At 36.8% G+C, this 20,711-nt stretch overlaps 1 pseudogene; it reads right to left on the bottom strand.

Moving 5' to 3' along the window:
- Positions 1-1,464: 1,464 nt before the first annotated feature.
- Positions 1,465-2,306, bottom strand: LOC138176015 (large ribosomal subunit protein eL6-like; annotated as a pseudogene).
- Between the last annotated feature and the right edge of the window lie 18,405 nt (positions 2,307-20,711).

Below are 20,711 nucleotides of genomic sequence, written 5' to 3'. Positions count from 1 at the left end.
TCTCCCCATCTCTCCCCTCCTCCCTACTCCAAGGTGCTGTGGATTCTGATTACCCCTCTCCCCAGTCTACCCTCCCTTCTGCCACACCCACCCTTTTATCCCGTTACCCCTTATTTTCTTAGAAGGAGAGATAGATTTTTCTATGCCATTGCTTATATATCTTCTTTCCTAGTTGCATGTAAAAACAGCAGTTATTAACATTTGTTTTTAAAACTTTGAGCTACAAATTCTCTACCTTTTTTTCTCCCTACTCACTCTCATTGAGAAAACAAGCAATTCAATATAAGTTTTACATGTGTAGTTATGCAAAACACTTCCATAATAGTTATGTTGTGAAAGACTAACTATATCTCCCTCAATCCTGCCCTCACTTATTCATTATTTTCCTTTGACCCTGTCCCTTTTCAAAAGTATTTGCTTCTAACAATCCCCTCTCCAAATCTGCCCTCCCTTCTATCATCCCTCCCCCCTTTATTTCCTTCCCACCTTACTTTCCTGAAGGGTAAGATACACAATTGAGTGTGTGTGTGTGTTATTTCCCCCTTAAGCCAAATATGATGAGAGTAAGGATAACTCATTCCCTTTCACCTCCCCCTTTTCCCCCTCCTTTGTGAAATCTCTTTTTTGTCTCTTTTATGTGAGATAATTTGCCCCATTCTCTCTCCCTTTCTCCTTCTCCCAATATATTCCTCTCACCTCTTAATTTTATTTTTAGATAGCATCCCTTTATATTAAACTCATCCTGTCCCATCTATCTATCTATCTATCTATCTATCTATCTATCTATCTATCTATCTATCTATCTATCATCTATCTATCTATCATCTCTCTATCTTCTCCAATTACCCTAATTCTAAGGAACATCTTATGAGCTACAAATATCTTTCCATGTAGGAATGTAAAAAGTTCAACTTTAATGAGTTTGTTACAATTTATCTTCCCTGTTTACCTTTTCACAATTCCCTTGAGTCTTGTATTTGAAAGTCAAATAAATTTCCTATTCAGCTCTGGTCTTTTCATTGAGAATGCTTGAAAGTCCTCTATTTCATTGAATAACCATTTTCCCCCTAAAGCATTATAGTTAGTGTTGCTGGGTAGGTGATTCTTGGTTTTAATCCTAGCTCTTCTGACCTCTGGATTATCATAATACAAGCCTTTTTATTCCTTAATGTAGAAGCTGCTAGATCTTGTATTATCCTGATTTTATTTCCATAGTACTCAGATTGTTTCTTTCTGGTTGTTTGCAATATTTTCTCCTTGACCTGGGAACTCTGGAACTTGGCTACAATATTCTTAGAAATTTTCCTTTTGGGATCTCTTTCAAGAGACAATTGGTGGATTCTTACCATTTCTACTTCACACTTTAGTTCTATAATATCAGGGCAGTTTTCCTTGATAATTTTTTTTTTTTGCTATTGCAAATATTTTAATAAGTGTTCTCTGCAAAAAAAAAAAAAAAAGGCATTTAAAATACCAGTTTGTGAGGATAAACTCCATTGGAGAGAGAGAAGACAGAATGCAGGTAGCCATGGAGCTGAGCAATTTTCTTGATTTGGGGTAGGATCTGAGAATCTACTGTTTTCTGATCAGCCTTGCGCTGCTCTGTAATCTCGTATTTCTCTTTTTCTGTGTCAAAAATCTCTCCTTCTTGGTGTCTAGGTTTACGGAGCCTCTTCTTCTTGAAGTAAGCATCAGTAAGATGATTTGGAATTTTCACACCTGAAAGGTTAACCCGGGTAGAAGTGGCAATAACAAATTTCTGATGGGTCCTTCTCAGAGGGACACAGTTGATGGTCAGGGGTCCAGTCACCAGTAGGAAGGCACTAGCCAGTTGCTTCAAGAAAACCACTCGCTTGCCCCTGTGGCGGCCAGTGAGCATGATGAGAACGGTACCTGGCTTGATGCTAGCTGGGAGTCTCCTCACATGCTGGCTAAAGGGCTTTTTGCCATGACTTAGCAGCTTTCTAGGCACATCCTCAGTAGGGTAATACCTAGGCATTTTGCGAATATTTACCACTCGAGTTCCTCCATTCTTGTCGCCACCAACAGGCTTTGAGATAGTAGCAGGCACTTTTTCTTTCTTCTTCCTTTCAATCTGGGTTTTTGGGGCAGCGTATTTCTGCTTGTACATGGCTCTCTGGGAATACATTGCAGACCTGGAGTATCTACCAATCCCTTGGGCCAGGACTGGGTTCCGACTGCAATGCTTTCGAGGGTTTTTGACCTTTTCAGCTACATCTTCCTTTTTGTTCCCTTTTTTTTCCCTTTTTGACCTTCTTTTCCTTGGGTGGCTTTTTGTCTGCCATCTTGAGAGACTCCTTGATAATTTCTTGAAAGATGATGTCTAGGCTTTTTTTTTCTTTTGTTTTGTTTTCTGTTATCATGGCTTTCAGATTTCATGGTTTTTCCAGTAAGATATTTCACAGTCTTCCCTTTTTTTTCATTCTTTTGATTCTGTTTTATAATTTCTCAATTTCTCATAAAGTCATTAGCTTCCATGTTCTCCATTCTAATACTTTTTTTCCTTTTCTTTTGGAGGGGGAAGGGTAGGGCAGTTGAGGTAAAGTGACTTGCCCCAGGTCCCACAGCTAGTTTTTTTGTGTTAAGTATCTGAGGCCGGATTTGAACTCAGGTCCTCCTGACTCCAGGGCCAGTGCTGTATGCCCTGCACCACCTAGATTCCTCTCCATTCTAATTTTTAAGGAATTATTTTCTTCAGTGAGCTTTTGCACCACCTTTTCCATTTGGCCAAAATTGCTTTTAAGGAATTCTTCAAAATTCTTTTTGGGCTCTTCCATGGTTTGCAATCAATTCATATTTTTCTTGGAGGTTTTTTATGTAGGAGTTTTGACTTTCTTGTCTTCTTCTTGTTACATGTTTTGGTCTTCTTTTTACCAAAGTAAGATTCTATTGTCTTACTTTTGTTTACACTAATCATTTCCCCAGCCAAATGTTTTACTTTCTAACTCTTTGTCAAGGTAGGACTCTTCTTCCAGTGTGTGTGTGTGTGTGGGGGTGTTGTGAGGGTGTGTATGTGTGTGTGTGCGTGTGTGAGGGTGGGTGTACTCTCCCAGCCTTCAGGGGTTTTGTATCAGACACTGGAAATCCCAACATCTGTGGGTCCAGAGTTCCAGAAATAGCAACAGCTACTGCTGCTGCTGTCACCACCACAGTCACCACCTTTGCTGCCCTGCAACTGGGGCCAGAATGCACACTCTTATTTTACCCAAGTCCCACATAGTTCCTCCACTGATCTTCCATACCGTTCTTGGCATTTATGGTTTGAAACGTCTGAAAATCACCACAGCTGCCAGCAATTCAGTTGCCTGAGGCATGATTTGTCCCTATCTATGCCAGGTGCACATGATCTGTGCTCTACTACCAGGCTGGTGCAATATACCCTTCCTGTCAGCCTTCCAGTCTATCTTGGGCTGGAGCTGTGTTTCACTATGTCATTGTGAGTGTTCTGCAACTCTAGAATTTATTTAGAATCATTTTTACAGGTATTTGGAGGGGTTTGTGAGTGAGCTCAAGCAAATCCCTATTTTACTCTGCAATTTTGACTCTTCCCCCCACTTTCTAGTCTTTTTGATAGGAATGAGTTTTCTATACCTATTGATACAATCATGTAATATTTGTTCTTTTTGTTATTAATGTGGTGAATATGCTGATGTTTTTCCAATATTGAACCAGTCCTGAATTCCTGATATAAATCTCACCTAGTTATAGGGTATAATCTTTGTGATATATTATTGTAATTTTCTTGTTAGTATTTTATTTGAAATGTTTTCATTGATATTCATTAAGGAAATTGGTCTATAATTATCTTTCTCTGTTTTTGCTCTCCCTGATTTAGGCACCAAGACCATGTTCATGTCAGAAAAAAAGAAATTTGCTAGGAATATTTTATCTTTTTTTTTCTACAAATAATATAGCATTCGGATTATTTGTCTCTTTGGTATTTGGTGGAATTCATTTCTAAATCCATTTACTCCTGCAAATTTTTTCTTAGAGAACACATTCATGTCATATCAAATGTTTTTCTAGGATAGTTATTTCAGTTTTACATTTCCTGTTCTAGCAAACTGAGCAGTTTGTTTTGTAAATATTCATCCATTTCACTTATATTGTCCATTTTCATGGTATACAATCAGGCAAAATTACTCCTACTAATTTCTTTAATTTTATTTTCATTGGTTTTGCATTGACTTCCTTTATTTTTGATGTTAGTAATTTAGTTTTCTTTCTTTATCTAAAACCAAATCAACCAATGGTTTGTCATTTTTTTTTCATAAAATCCTATTACAATAGTTTAATTTTTATATTTTCATATATATTTTTCTTACTTTTTATTAATCTCTCTTTTGATTTTCAGAGTTTCAATTTTGGTGTTCAATTAGGAATTTTTATGCATTATTTTCTAATTTTTAATTAGATGTCCAATACATTGATCTGCTATTTCTCTCTTTTGGATTTGTGCATTTACAGATGCAAATTTCCCCCCCAATCACTGCTTTGGCTACATACTAAAAATGTTTGGAACATTATCTCAATGCTGTAATTTTCTTTAATGAAATTATAAATTTTTTCTATGATTTTTTTTATCTACTCATATTTTTGGGTATTATATTATTTAATTTCCAATTAAGTGTTAATATGTTCCTCTATATCCTTTTATTGAATATAATTTTATTGCATTATCATGCAAAAGGGGTACATTTAATATTTTAGGTTTTTCTTCAATTAGTTTTTTTTCAAATGCTTTATTAATTTCTGGTTTAAATAATTCATTTCCGCCAGATTTTGAGTTGTAAAAATTTTCCCCATTTTTCCCCTACCCACTGCCCCAAAATAGCAGTCCCACTGGTTATCCCCTCCTTCAATCTGTTCTCTCCCATATTTTCTCCCATATCCCCTCTGATTTTTCAAGTAGTGCATGGTGGATCTCTATGCCCTAGTACCTGGATATCTTATTTCCCAATTACATGTAAAATAGTATTAATAATAGTATATATACACACATATAACATTTGATTTTAAAACTTTGAATTCCAGATTCATTCCTTTCCTCCCTTGTCACCGACCCTTACTATGAAGATAAGCATTTCAGTATAGGTTGTACATGTGTAGCTATGCAAAAATTCAAATAGTAGATATATTGTAAAACACTGACTATATTTCCCTCCCTCCTATCCCACCCTCCCACTTGTTCTATTCTGTACTTTAACCTGTCCCTTTTCAAAAGTGTGTGCTTCCAAATTCCCTCCCCCCAGCCTATCCTCCATTCATCACCCCCCCTCTCATCCCCTTCCCTCCTACTCTCCTGTAGGGTGAGATACCCTATGTAGTGTGTTTGTCATTCCCTCCCTGAGCCAAATTCAATGTGAATAAGGTTGACCCATTCCATTTTGCCCTCCTGTTTTCCCCTCTATTGTAACCATTTTCCCTTGCCTCTTCTATATGAGATAACTTACCCCATTCTGTCTCTCCACATCTCCTCTCATTATATTTCTCTCTCACCTCTTAATTTCACCTTTTAAGTACGATCCCTTCCTCTTAAATTGGTCCTGTGCCCTCTATCTAGGTATACCTGTAAACATATTTATATACACATTCACATATGTATTTATACACCCATATACACTCCAATAAAAAATATGTATTTCTATTCCCTTCAACTATTCTCATACTGAAAAAAGTTTCATCAGTTTCAATTATAGTCATTCCATGTAGGAATGTAAATAGTTCAACTTTGATAGGTTCCTTATGATTTCTTTTCCCTGTTTACCCTCTCGAGCTTCTCTCGCTTCCAATATCTGAATGTAATATTTTCTATTCAACTCTGGTTTTTTCATCAAGAATACTTGAAAGTCCTCTATTCCACTGAATGACCATATTTTCCCCTGAAACATGATACTCAGTTTTGCTGGGTAGGTGATTCTTGGTTTTAACCCTGGTTTCTTTGACCTCCAGAATATCGTATTCTAACCCCTTTGATCCCTCAGTGTAGAAGCTAGAAGATTCTGTGTTATCCTGATTGTGTTTCCAAAATATTCAAATTTTTCTTCCTGGCTAGCTATAATATTTTCTCCTTAATATAGGAATTCTGGAACCTGACTATAATATTCATAGGAGGTTTTTTTTGTTTTGTTTTTTTGCAGGGGGGATCTTTTTCAGGAGGTGATCAGTGGATTCTTTCTATCTCTATTTTTCCCTCTGGTTCTAAAATATCAGGGCTGTTTTCCTTGAGAATTTCTTGGAGGATGATTTCTAGGTTCTTTCTTTGATCATGGCTTTCAGATAGTCCACTAATTTTTAAATTATCTCTCCTGGATCTATTTTCCAGGTCAGTGGTTTTTCCAAGGAGATATTTCACATTGCCTCCTATTCTTTCATTTGGTTGGATCTCCTTAACAGCATGTTGATTTCTCATAAAGTCATTAGCTTCCATTTGCTCCAATCTAATTCTGAAGGAATGATTCTCCTCAGTGACCTTTTGAGATTCTTTTTCCATCTGGCACATTCAGCTTTTTAAGATGTTCTCCTCATTGCATTTTTGAGCCTTTTTTACCATTTGAGTTAGTCTATTTTTTAAGGTTTTATTTCCTTCAGTCAGACTATTATCTCTCATTCCATAATTTTCTTGCCTCATTCTCATTTCTCTTCCCAATTTGCCCTCTACTACTTTTATTTGCTTCTTAAGGTCCTCTATGGCCTTTAAACAGCTTGTATTTTTCTTTGAAGCTTTTGGTGTAGGAGTTCTGACTTCACTGTCTTCCTCCTGTTCCATGCTTTGATCCTTTTAATCACCAAAATAGGAGTGTAATGTTGGGTCGCTCTGTTTATTTTGCTCCCTTTGCCTGCTCATATTGCCACTCAATCACTTGACCTCTGGGCTTTTTGCCATGGTAGAACTCTGCTCCAGACAGGGGAGTTTTGTCCAAAATGCTGAGGTTTTCTCAGATGCCAGAGATATTAGTCGGGTGCCATCTCTGAAGCCTCCACATGCTCTGGCAAGCTGGTTGCACACCCCAGGACTTCCACCCTAAACTGCAATCCAGATCCAAGCAGGTTAAAGCAAGAGCACTTATCCCTCAGACTGGTCACTTGGTCCCCCTACAGTCTACAGGCCAGGAGCTGAAGCTGCCACATGGCAGCAGCTGCACGGCTGCAATGGCTTCTCACTCCAGGGAAAAAGACCAATGGCACTCCCAACTACTGGATCCCAGAGTCCACACTGTACTTACCTCTTATTTTGTCCTTGCATCTATGTGTTGATAATTCTGGAAACCACCACAGCTGATGGTGCTCTTCAATCCCTCCATCCAGTGGTTGGTCAGGCCTACCCTGGGGCTACAAACCTCCAGCTAGTGTGGGGCTGGGCTCAGCTCCCTGAGTGCTGCACTGGCCAATTCCTGCCAGCCTCCCGCCCTCTCCTCAACAGGAGGTTACCTTCTCTGTGTAATTTTGTGTATTCTGTAGCTCCAAGGTTTGTTCGGAGTCCCCTTTAACATGAATTGGAGGAGGTGGGTGCTGGAGCCTTGGAGAAGTCCTCTTTCTATTCCACCATCTTGACTCCACCCCCCTTTTCTTCAATTATCCGTGAGGTTTTGTGCCTTATTGTATGACCAGTTTTTGTAAAGGTTTCATGTACAGCTGAAAAAAGGTATACTCAAAAGTAATCCCATTCTGTTTTACCCAGAATTCTATCACATCTAACGGTCTGTTAGATATCTCAGTGGTAGAGGAAGAGCTCTGTAATCAGGAAGAACTGAGTTCAAATCTGGTCTCAGACAATTAGATGTATGATCTTGGGCAAGTCCCTTAATCTCTCTCTACCTTTATCCAGTGGATAAGGAAATGGCAAATTACTTCAGTATCTTTCCATTGAAAACCTCATGAACAGTATGGTCCATGGGTTCATAAAGATTCAGACACAACTAAACGACTGAACAGCCACAATAATTGTCATTTCTAACTTTTATAAGGTTATAATGAAATCCTTGATTTCTTTCCTATTTATGATATTGCCAGATTTTTATAGCCATAAGAGTGGAAAGTTGAGGTCTCCCACTAGTTTTTTTTTATTGTGTATTTTCTCTTGTAATTCATTTGGTGCATATAGGTTTAGTATTGATATAACTTCATTGTCTATTGTTTCTTTTTATTAAGATCTAGTTTCCCTGCTTATCTATTTTAATTATTCTATTTTTCATTACTCTTCGTCTGAGACCATGATTGCTACCTCTGCATTTTTTACTTCGGGCAAAGCATGACAGATTTTTCTTGAGCTCCTTATTTTAACTATGTGTTTCTTTTTGTTTCAAGTGTATTTCTTACAAACCACATATTCTTGGAATCTGGTTTCTAATCCACCCTGCAATCCAATTCTATTTTGAGGGACTTCAGCCCTTTAACGTTCAGTTATGAATAGTAACTGTTCATTTCCCTACATCCCATGTTCTTCTATTTATCCTTCTTTCTTTTTTTATTCTGCCCCTCCTCAAAAGTCTGTTTTGCTTCTGGCCACTGCTTTTCTTTATCCACCCTTTCTATTATCCTCCAATTGTTTTCTCATTCCCTTTCTCTACTATTTTCCTGTTTGATTTGATAGGTGTCTATACCCAATTGAGTATGTATATGTTTTCTTTTCCTCTGAAACAATTTACATGTGACAGAAGTTCAAGCTTTCCCTGACACCCTCTATCATTTTCCCTTCAATGTAAAAGCTCTTCTGTGCACACCTTTTATGTGAGATTATTCTCCTCTTTTTTTCCTATCCCTTCCTCCTCTCATAGGATCCCTTTTTCTCACCCATCCATTTTTTAACTTCATTCCAATATAATTGACTTGCTCTTGTACTCTCTATGTAGTATCATTATATCTGACCTAATGAGGATACAGTTCTTAGAAGATATATATGTTATCTTCCATTATAGGAAAGTATGCAATTTAACCTTATTGTATCACTTAGGATTTCTCTTTCATTAATTACCTTTTTTTCCCCCTCTTGAGTCTTGTATTAGAAAAACAAATTTTGTGGGGTACTGAAACAAGATGGTGGAGTAGAAACAGGACTTCTGCAGGGCTCCTGCTTCTACCTCCTCCAATACATGTAAAAATATGACTCTAAACAAACTTTAGAGCTACAAAACCCACAAAATGACAGGGAGAAACTAACCTCCTGCTGAAGACAGCCCAACAGGCTGGCAGGAAGGGTTCAGTGCAGCTCACTGGGAGTGAAGCCCAGCCACTCATGAGTCCAAGGGTTTAGCCTGAGGGTGGCCTGACCAGCCTCAGCTAGATGGATACTGGGAGAGTGAATCACCAGCAGCTGTGGCAGTTTCAAGAATTAACAACCTATAAATGCCAAAGACAAAATGAGAGGTCAGTGGACTCTGGGAACAGGGTGTCCAGGAGTGATGTCCAGCCTCTGCCCCCAGAGGGAGAAGAGGTTGAGATGCCATTGCTGCATGGCTGTTTCAGAGCTCCTGGACTGCAGATTGTAGGGGGACAAAACAACCAGTCTGAGGGGTAATCACTCTTGCTTTAATCTACTTGGATCTGGATCCCTGTGCTGTGTGGAGGTCCTGCAGTGCATGACCAGTGTGCTAGAGCCAGTGGAGTCTTTTAAGAGGGCAACCAACTAATAACTCTGGCAGTTGAGAAAACCAAAGTGATTTGTGACACAGCTCTCCTCTCTGAAAATAAAGTTCTCTGGAAAAAAGCTCAAGAGACAAGTGGTTGAGTGGCAACATGAGCAAGTGTGAGAAGTGGGGCAAACACAGTGGCATGACTTTGGATTCCTTTTTTGGGGACAAAAAGGATCAAGGCATAGAGCAGGAGGAAGACAACAAAGTCAGAACTCCTTCACCAAAAGGTTCCAAGAAAAATATGAGTAGGTTACAGGACATAGAGGAGCTTAAGAAGGATTTTGAAAACCAAATAAGAGAAGTGGAGGAAATATTGGGAAGAGAAATGATAATGATGCAAGAAAATCAGGAAAAAAGAGTCAACAGCCTGACTGAAGAAAATAACTTTTTAAAAAAATAGATCAATTGAAATGGCAAAAGAGGCTCAAAAAGCTAATGAGGAGAAGAATACCTTAAAAAGATGAATTTACCTGATGGAAAAAGAATCTCAAAAGCTAACTGAAGAGAATAATTTCTTCAGAATTAGATTGGAGCAAATGGATGCTAGTGACTTTATGAGAAATCAAGATAATATTAAAAAAATCTAAACAAATAAAAACATAGAAGGAAATGAGAAATATTTCACTGGAAAAATAACTGACCTGGAAAATAGATCCAGGAGAGATAATTTAAAAGCCATGATCAAAAGAGGAGCCTAGAAATTGTCCTTCAAGAAATTCTCAAAGAAAATTGCCCTGCTGTTTTAGAACCAGAGGACAAAACAGATGTTGAAAGAATCCACTGATCACCTCCCCAAAAAGATCCCAAAAAGAAAACTCCTAGGAATATTATAGCAAGGTTTGGAGTTCTGTAGTGGCAATAATTCCAGCATCCACAGCGTGGCTGCCAACACAGGTTCTTAGATCTGCTTTTCTGAAGGAAAGCAACTCAAATACATCATTTACCTAGTTCAAGGGGAAAAGTCAGTACCCCAAACTTCAGAGTATACAAACAGAAACATTTCAAGTTGACAAGCCTCTGACTGTCCAACCATTACATCCATACCAAATCACAGTTACCAGAGAGGGGAGTATCAACATCTGGGTTTTCAAAGCTGGGGGGATCTCAACAGCTGCCCAGAGTTTCATCTGGTCAAATCACACAACACTTCTCAAAGTGAGCCCAAAAACAAAGTCTCACATCAGGGATTATATAGCCTTCTCCTGGTCAGAGAATGTAACAACTCTCTTGACCCACTGCCCAATCACAAAGCACCAAGGTATGGGCATTCCTGAAAAACAAGCCTCCCACAACAGGCTCCAGGTGCACTTAATCTAGGGGCAGGGAAGATCTTAAAAATTTACATTTCTATAACATCTGGCCCCAAGATCTTTTATGCCTATAGCATAGACAATTTACATTTGAATTAGCAAGGTACAAGAGTTAACAAGCCATTACCAAAGTGGCCCCAGGGCCTTAACCAAACACAAAGTACTGCATCTCTTCAATCCAAAACAAAAAAATGTCCAAATAAATTTCTCTTGGGGGGAGGCGGGTGTCCTTCCCCTCACACAGCTACAGCCCCTGCTTCCAATTCCTGATAGACAGTTGGGCAACAAAACCAATAGGGTGGGGTCCTTGGGGGTCCATAGCCCTTTACCCCACCCACTATAGACCCAAGTCCATCCTCCCCCTGGGTCACAATCTGTGGGATGCAGCAAGAAAACACATTCAGTATTCCTGCCTTACCTCATAGTGCTTATCTAGTCCTGTGGCTGAATTCCAAATTCCTTGGTTCCTTCTCCTCCTGCAGGAGGCAGCTGCTCCTGGCTTCTGCCAAGGTCCTGATGTAGGCAACTCACCATTCCTACTCTCAGCTCAGTAAAGTCAGCATGCTGGCCTTTCTTCTCTCCTGTTGCATGACTCCATGGAGTCACAGCTACAACAACTGGGAAACAAACAATTGTCCCAGCCCCCTTACTTTCCTTTTACTCTGCAGATCCTGTTCCTGATGCCTTGTAGTGGAAAGCACCCCAGCATCCCCAGGGTGGCTGCCAACATAGGTTCTTAGATCTGCTTTTCTAAAGGAAAGCAACTCAAAATGGGCTAACAATCTTGCTTTAATCAATCAAATATATCATTTACCTAGTTCAGGGGGAAAAGCCAGCACCCTGGACTTCAGAGTATACAGACAAACATTTCAAGTAGACAGACCTCCAACTGTCCAACCATTACATGCATACCAAATTACAGTTAGCAGAGAGGGGAGCATCAACATCTAGGTTTTCAAAGCTGGGGAGCTCTTAACAGCTGCCCAGAGTTTCATGTGGTCAAATCACACAACACTTCTCAAAGTGAGCCCCAAAGCAAAGCCTCACATCAAGGATTATATAGCCTTCTCCTGGGTCAGAGAATGTAACAACTCTCTTGACCCACTGCCCAATCACAAAGCACCAAGGTGTGGGAATTCCTGAAAAACAAGCCTCTCACCAAAGTCTTCAGGTGCACTTAACCTAGGGGCAGGGAAGATCTTAAAAATTTACATTCCTATAACAAGTTCCAAGATCAAGGAGAAAATATTACCAACAGCCAGGAATAAACAACTTGAATGCTGTGAAAACACAATGAGGATAACACAGGATCTGGCAGCTTCTATACTGAGAGATTCATGGGCTTGGAATATTATATTCCGGAGGTCCAAGGAGCTGGGATTAAAACCAAGAATCACCTTCCCAGAAAAACTGAGTATCATATTTCAGGGGAAAATATGGTCATTCAATGGAATAGAGAATTATCAAACATTCATGATGAAAAAACCAGAGTTGAATAGAAAATTTGACATTCAGATACAAGGAGCAAAAGAAGCATGAGAAGCTAAACAGGGAAAAGAAATCATAAGGCACTTATCAAAGTCGAATTATTTAAATTCCTACATGGAAAAAAGGTAAATATAATGTATGAAATTTGTCTCAGGATGAGAATAGTTGAAGGGAATACAAATGTGTATATGTATACATGCATTTATATGTCTATATAGGATGGAATATGGGCATATGAATATGTATGTGAGTGTGTGTGTGTGTGTGTGTGTGTGTATATACAGGTATACATAGAAAAGAGCACAGGACCAGTTGAATAGAAAGGGATGATACTAAAAAGATGAAATTGAGAGGTGAGAGAGGAATATAATGAGAGGAGATGGGGAGAGACAGAATGGGGTAAATTATCTCATATAGAAGAGGCAAGGGAAAACTGTTGCAATGAAGGGGAAGAACAGGAAGGCAAAAGGTAATGAATCAACCTTAATCTCATTGAATTTGGCTTAGGGAGGGAATGACATACACACTAAATAGGGTATCTCACCCTACAGGAGAGTAGGGGGGAAGGGGATGAAAGGGGGGATGATGGAGGGGAGGGCAGGTTGGGTGGGATAGAAGTTGGAAGCATACACTTTTGAAAAGGGACAGGGTCAAAGTAGAGAATAGAACAAGTGGAGGGGGTGGGATAGGATGGAGGGAAATATATTCAGTCTTTCACAATATGTCCACTATGGAAATGTTTTGCATAGATACACATGTACAACCTATATTGAATTGATTATCTTCTCAGTAAGGGTGGGTGAGGAGCAAGGAAGGGAAAGAATCTGCAATTCAAAGTTTTAAAATCAAATGCTTATATATATATATATGTATATATATATATATGTATATATATATATATACACATATATATACATATATATAATGCAGCTGGGAAATAATATATACAGTCACTGGGGCATAGAGATCCATCTTGCCCTACTGGAAAGTCAGAGGGGATATGAGGGAAGATATAGGAGAGAGCAGATTGGGGGAGGGGGTATTCAGTGGAATTACTGGTTGGGGTGCTGGGTAGGTGAAAGATGTGGAGAAAATTTGTAACTCAAAATCCTGTGGAAATGAAAGATGTAAACTAAAAATAAACATAAAATTTAATTAAAAAAAGAAAAACAAATTTTGTATTCGGCTCTAGCATTTTCATCAGGAATGCTTGAAAGTCCTCTATTTCATTAAATACCCATTTTACCCCCTGAAGGATTATAGTCATTCTTCCTGGGTAGATTATTCTTGGTTGTAATCCAAGCTCTTTTTCCATCTACAATATTGAACTCTAAGCCCTCTAGTCCTTTAACATATTGGGTGATAAATTTTGTGATCTGACTTTGACTCCATGGTATTAGAATATGTGTGTGTGTTTGTTTGTTTTTCTTACTGTTTGGAGTATTTTCTCTTCAACCTGGGAAATCTGGAATTTGACTATGATATTCCTAGGAGTTTTCACTTTGGGATCTCTTTCAGGAGGTGAGTGGTATATTCTTTGGATTTCTATTTTACCTTCTGGTTCAGACATATTGGTACAGTTTCCCTTCATGATTTCTTGTAGTATGATTTCTATCCTCTTTCTTTCATATGCCTTTCAGATAATGCAACAATTCTTAAATACATTTCCTTGATCTATTTTCTACATTTTTTCTGACAAGTTATATCAATTTTCCTGTACTTTTTAAAGTTTTTGACTTCTTTTCCTGATGTCTTATACTTGTGATTAGCATCCACTTGCCAAATTCTAATTTTTTAAGAAATTATTTTCTTCAGTAGATTTTCACACCTCTATTTCCATTTGACCAACTTTTCCTTATAAGGATATTTTTATAGTTCAATTTTGTTTACCTCTTTTTGCATTTGGTCAATTTGGGTTTTTATGCTATTATTTTCTTCAGTATTTTTATTCATCTTTTACCAAGTTCTTAAATGTCTTTTCATAATTTCTTCATTTGTTTTCATTTATCTACTTATTTTCCTCCACCATTTCTATCTGGTTTGGAAAATCATATTAGTTCTTCCAAGAATTCTTTTTAGTCTTCTGCCTAATTCACATTTTTCCTTGATCCTTTGCTTGTAGCTATTTTGACTTTACTACTGTTTTCTGAGATTGTTTCTTGATGTTCCCTGCTACCAGAGTAGCTTTTTATGGCCCAGTTGTTTTTGTTTGTTTTTGGTATTTGCTCATTTTTCTATACTATTTCTTAATTTTGAACTTTATATTTTAAGTTGGGCTATTTTCCCAGTAGGCAAGGTAGGGGCACTATTTCAAACTACAGGATTTGTTTCACTGCTCTTTTAGAGCTAATTCTTGATGTCTTAAATTTTGCAGTGCTTCCAAGTTGGTGTCATCTGGGCAAAGGTATAGTCACTGTTCTCCTGATCTGTACTCTGGTGTTCAAATAGGAAGGGCCCCTGATCCCTTGAGAATGCAGTCAATATTGCCCCTCAGGGCCCCTGTGCCTTTGGAACCAGAAACAATACTGTTCCTCATCATCCCTGATGCCTTGTGACCAAAAGAGAAACAGGCCGTCAAATCTTCTATTCCCTCTTGATTGAAAGTGCTCCTCTATGCCTGTGAACTATTACCCAGAATTGGGTAGAGGCAATGGAGTTTCCAAACAGTAACTGTGTACAGTGTTTGTACAAAGGTCCCCTGTCATCTCTTTCTGATGAGTTGTAAGGTCCCCTTACTATCCCTCGCTTGAGAACTCCTGAAGTTGCTACTATTTTGTCACAACATTGTCCCATCACTTCTCTTTCATCTATGTGAGCTTTAGGTTAGCCTCCATGCCTGTGTCACAAATCTCTCTTTTCTAACCTCTTAAGTTATCTTAGGCTGCAAGATCATCTCACTCTAGCCTTTTGTTGGCTCTATGTCTCCAGAATTCGATTCGAACTGATATTCAAAAATTGTTTGGAGGGGAATGTTTGGAAGAGCTCAGCTGAGGGCTTTCTCTATTCTGCTGTCTTGACTCCACCCTGCTAAGTCCCATCTTCCCCATTTTGCATTCCTCATTTGCCATCTCTCCCTCCTCCCCCCCCCAACATACACACACAGTATACTGAAGGAATTTATTCATGTAAATAATCATTTCCACAAGAATAACCATATGACCGTCAACAATGGTCATCCCACTTGATATGCATTCATGGGTTATTTCTCATAGAGTGACATTCTTCAAGATATTTTAAGTAAAATAAAGGATTCCTATCTTCATGTAACATCTTATCTTGACTTACAAACTCATCTTAAAATGACTCTTCTCATTACATAAGTCATTTGCTGTTCTCTTTCTATTAGCCTTCTACTTGAACACTCGTTCATGTCAATTTCTTAGTCTTCAAATTCACTTTCTCCTTCAGGATAATTCATTTCCCTCCTCCAACTTCCCTTCAAAGCAGTGTGATGCTATGAAAAAGTGATGGATTTGAAATTAAAGAATGTAAGTTTGATTCAAAGTTATGGTGCTTACAATATGAGTGACCATGGACTTCAGTTCTTTACCTCTATAATGAAAATGTTGGGCTATATAACCTCTAAGGTACCTTTCAAATCTAAATCTATGATCCTATGAACTTAATTTTGTATTTTGGTCTCATGTATAATGAGAATGTCAATGTTGATATGACTGAATTCCTCCAGTAGTATATTAATCAATCAGGAATCACTTATTAAGTACAACTATGTATTACATAATGGGGACAGAAAGGGAAAAAATATGAAATAGGGTATTCCAATTATGCTTAGAATTTATTAATATTTTATTTGTTTTTCTTCATAAAGTTATGATGCAATACTGAATGGAAACTGAATCTGGAAAACTAAGCAGGTTTTTCAATGATTACAAGACATTCCCTGATGGAAAACTCATTGTTAACTAAAAAACTGTCATGCATCCTGTATATATACATTCAATAAATGTTTGTTTATTGGTTGATCCTTTGAATATTTATGAAAGAATATAGATAAGAAAATTATAGGATGAGAAGTTATGGGTGGGTAATGAGCTGTACTAGTGGAAGGAATGTTCACATCAACAAGATCATGGGTCTGCTGAAATATAGATGCAAATAAATGGGTGTGCATTTATATAAATGACAAACTATAGATAACACATTTATATGAACTGTTCTGTGTTGTATTTAAATAAAGCTTATACAAAGTTAATTAAGCAATGCATATGCTTTGCAATGCTACATACAAATTATGAAGAACTAGCTGCCAAAGAGCTTTTTAAAGTATTTTAAAGTATTTATTTAAAGTATTTTTAAAGTATTATTTTAAAGTATTTTTAAAGTAATAAAGTATTATTTAAAGTATGTGCCTGACATTTTACTAAGTGTTGGGGATGCAAAGAAAGCAAACAATATTCCTGCCTTTAAGGAGTTTGTAACCTTATGATTGTAATAACAAATAATAAAAATTATAATTATTTCACATAAATGACTTAATTTCTATTATATTTTACATACCCAAGCCAAATATGTCTATAGTCAACGTGGGGACAGAAAAGAGGGTCTGGGTTAGAGAAAGGAGTTGGTTTGTAGATTACACTAGCCAATATAAACTAGAAACTCCAAAATTACTGTTATGTGTCTACTGCCTTTAGTTGAAAGACATATTAGGAAGATTCACTGACTCCAGGTCCAAGTATTTCTTGGCTCAAGCTAGGGAAGACTTCATTCCAATTATGTCTCACTCTTCTTCCTTCATTAGAGAATAAAGTTCAGATAAAGTTGCAAAAATCTTTGGCTCTAGAGTGGAAGCTTATGTACAAAATGAAGGGAAAAAATGATACATTTTAAGAATATTGATGACTTTTTCATATATCATCAGCAAAATTTTTAACCTTTATTGGTATCTTATATATATATATATATATATATATAGTTTTTAACGATTTCCTTATGTTTCTTCTGCATCTTTTATATTGAATTTTCCATTAAGTTCTGGTCTATTTATTACAAATACATGAAAGTCTTTCATTTCATAAAATGTCAATTGTTTTCCCATTCAGAATTATATTCAACTTTGCTGGATAAGTTATTCTTAGATTCAACACTAGCTCTTTTGCCATTTGAAATATAATGTCAAAACACCTATGATCTCTTTAGGATAGAACCTGCTAGGTCTTGTGAAATTCTAATTGTTTTTCCATAGTATTTCAATTGTGTGTGTGTTTTCCTATTGCTTGAAATATTTTCCCTTTAACTTAATTTTTTTTTTAATCGAGTATAACATTCCTGTAAATTTTCTTCCTAGGATGTGGCTAAGTGGTGCAGTGAATAGAGTACTGGCCCTGGAGTCAGGAGAATCTGAGTTCAAATCCAACCTCAGACACTTAACACTTACTAGCCGTGTGACCTTAGCAATTCCCTTAAGCACAATTGCCCTGCCTTCCCTCTTCAAAAATTAAAAAAAAAAAACAGCAATTCTTCCTAGAATCTCTTTCAGGTGATTATTGATAGATCCTTTCTATTTCTAGGTTACTTTCTTGTTCAAGAAATCCAGGAAAATTTTGCTTAATAGTAACTTACAGTATGTTATCAAAATTCTTTTCTTTTAATCACAAATCAATTGTGGAATGGCTGAACAAGCTATGTTATATGATTGCAATGGAATTTTACTGTTTTATATGAAATGATGAACTCAGTGATTTTAGAAAAACACTGAAAGACTTGCGTGACATAATGAAGAGTAAAATAAGTAGAACCAAGGGTACATTGTATATAGGAACAACAATATTGTCAGAATTACTTTGAGCAAATAAGTTATTTTGTCTCTTACAAATACCCAAATTAATTATAAAGAGCATATGAAGCTACCTGTGTGACCTTGGGCAAGTCACTTAACCCCAAATGCCCTCCAAAAAGCAAAAAAAAAAAACATATGAAGAAAGATGCTCTCTGTATCCAGAGAAAGAACTGATAAATAGAAGTATATATTGAATAATTGTACATATGTAGGTGCATGTGTACTCCCCCCACACACATACACACACATTTGCATCTAATTGTAGTCATCTCTAGGGTGGGAAAGAGAGAAGAAAAATACGATAATTTTGTTGTGTATTTGAAAGCAATAGAAAGTTGTGCATGGTGAATTTGCATTTTCATATAAAATCATCTTTTAAAATTTGTTATGAAAATGCTGGTTTTATTCCATAAGTTAAAAATAAAATTTAAAAAAGAAAAAAAGATGATTAAAAAATACTTCACCAACCTTTAAATACTTACATAAGTGTCAGATATTATCTTTGTATTCCCTAGTAGAAGGTAACCTCCTTAAGGACAAAATTGGTTTCATTTTTGTGTTTAAATCTCTAATTTCCTAATACAATGTTGTACAAATAATATGTACTTAATATTTGTTATTTATGACAGTACTTTTTGTGATATGTAAAAATTGAAAACAAAGTAGATGTGTATCAATTGGGCAAGGGAAAACCAATTGTGGTACATGATTGTAATGGAATATCACTGAGCTGAAAGAAAACAAAATTGCATGCGATGAATAAAGAGAAACATGGAAAGATCTATAGGCACTGATCCAGAGCCAAGAAACCATATACAAAATGACATTTACAATGCAAATACAAATAATTACACCCCCAACCCAAATCTAAATGTAATAAAATTATAAAGATCAAACAAGAAAAAAAGGAAAAGAAAAAAATCATGAATCTTCCTTTTAATCAAGCAAGGAACCAAAACAGCACAAATGCTCATCCATACTGTCCCACTTCATTTGATGACATAAAAGGGAGTTAAAAGCTGGAATGCAAAGGGAGGTCTTTGTCTCCAGCTGTGTCCCCAACAATGCCTCAAATTTGGCAGTTATATTTTTTATTTAATTAAAAATGAATGAATGCCTGGGGCAGCCAGGTGGCTCAGCGAGTAAGAGCACCAGCCCCAATGTTGGGATGACTTAGGGATCAGATCTGGGCTCAGATATTTAGCACCACACCCAGAAATAACTGGCCATGTAACCTTGAGCAAGTTACTTAAACCCAATTGCTTTTAAAAAATGAATGAATGCATAAAACAAAAGACTCTTAGCAAGGTAAAGTGGTAGAGATGGAGATGGAGGATTCAGTACTGGATTTTGTCACAGGTTTGCTTGTAAAGATTTAGCAATGAATTCATTGGGGAAAAAAAACTTTTCAAGAAACTTTTAAGTTTAATATACATTATTAACATTATCTTCATCCCTTTCTTGAGTCTTGGAAATCAAGAAAACAATAAATCAAGTCCTTATTTATAGACTGATTTCTAAGATATAAATGTTCACCCTGGTCATTTAACAATTGACTCTTGCAAATGAGTAAGAGCTGACTCAGTAATTCTTCCAGATTAGCAAAGCAAGTTGGATAAAAATAATCCCCACATTTACTTAATGAGTTTAGGAAGTGAATGAATGAATAATTCATTATAATAATGATAAAATTAATTATTATAATCATTTAATATTATACAATCTTACACTATAGCTTGTTCAGCCATTCCACAATTGATTTGTGATAAAAAAAGAATTTTAATAAAATATTATAAGTAATTATTAAGGAAAATTGTCCTGAAGTTCCAGAACAAAAAAGTAGAAAAGAAACAGAAAGAATCCATCAATCACCACGTGAAAGAGATCCTAGGAAGAAAATTTACAGGAATGTCATAACGAAGTTTCAAAATTCCAAGGTTAGAGGGAAAATATTTCAACTAAATTGATTATTATATATTAATCAATAGTAATTGTCATTAATAAAATTATTTAGAAGTGTTTACAATGTGCCAAGCACTGTGCTATAATATGGGGACATAAAACAAGCAAACAATAGAGTTATTGCCCTCATGGATAAATTGAATATATTCTAATAGAGAAAGAAAACAGACATTGTGTAGGTGGAAATAGAAAAAGGATGCTATACTCATTCACTCACATGACTTAGAGATGCTTGGGAAATGACATGGCAGCCTGATTCTAGTCAAGAGAAATTCAAATCTCACCTAGCAGAATATAGTCTCAGACAGGAGTCTGAGATTCAGTACCCTGAGGGGCAGGAGGGTAAGAGAACACTGCCTAAAGTTTGGAGATTACCAGGAAATACAGGAAATTTCAATTTTTTTCCCCAAAGTGAAGGAAAATTATTTTTCCTCCTCCTCCTCCTCCTGCATCTTCTTCTTCTTCTTCTTCTTCTTCTTCTTCTTCTTCTTCTTCTTC

The sequence above is a fragment of the Petaurus breviceps genome, unplaced genomic scaffold (assembly GCF_028583685.1).
Source record: "Petaurus breviceps papuanus isolate PSGF00001 unplaced genomic scaffold, PetGlider_PUasm1.0 80, whole genome shotgun sequence".
Taxonomy (NCBI): domain Eukaryota; kingdom Metazoa; phylum Chordata; class Mammalia; order Diprotodontia; family Petauridae; genus Petaurus; species Petaurus breviceps.
Note: the sequence above shows the minus strand (reverse complement) of the source record. Positions and strands in the feature narration are given on the sequence as shown.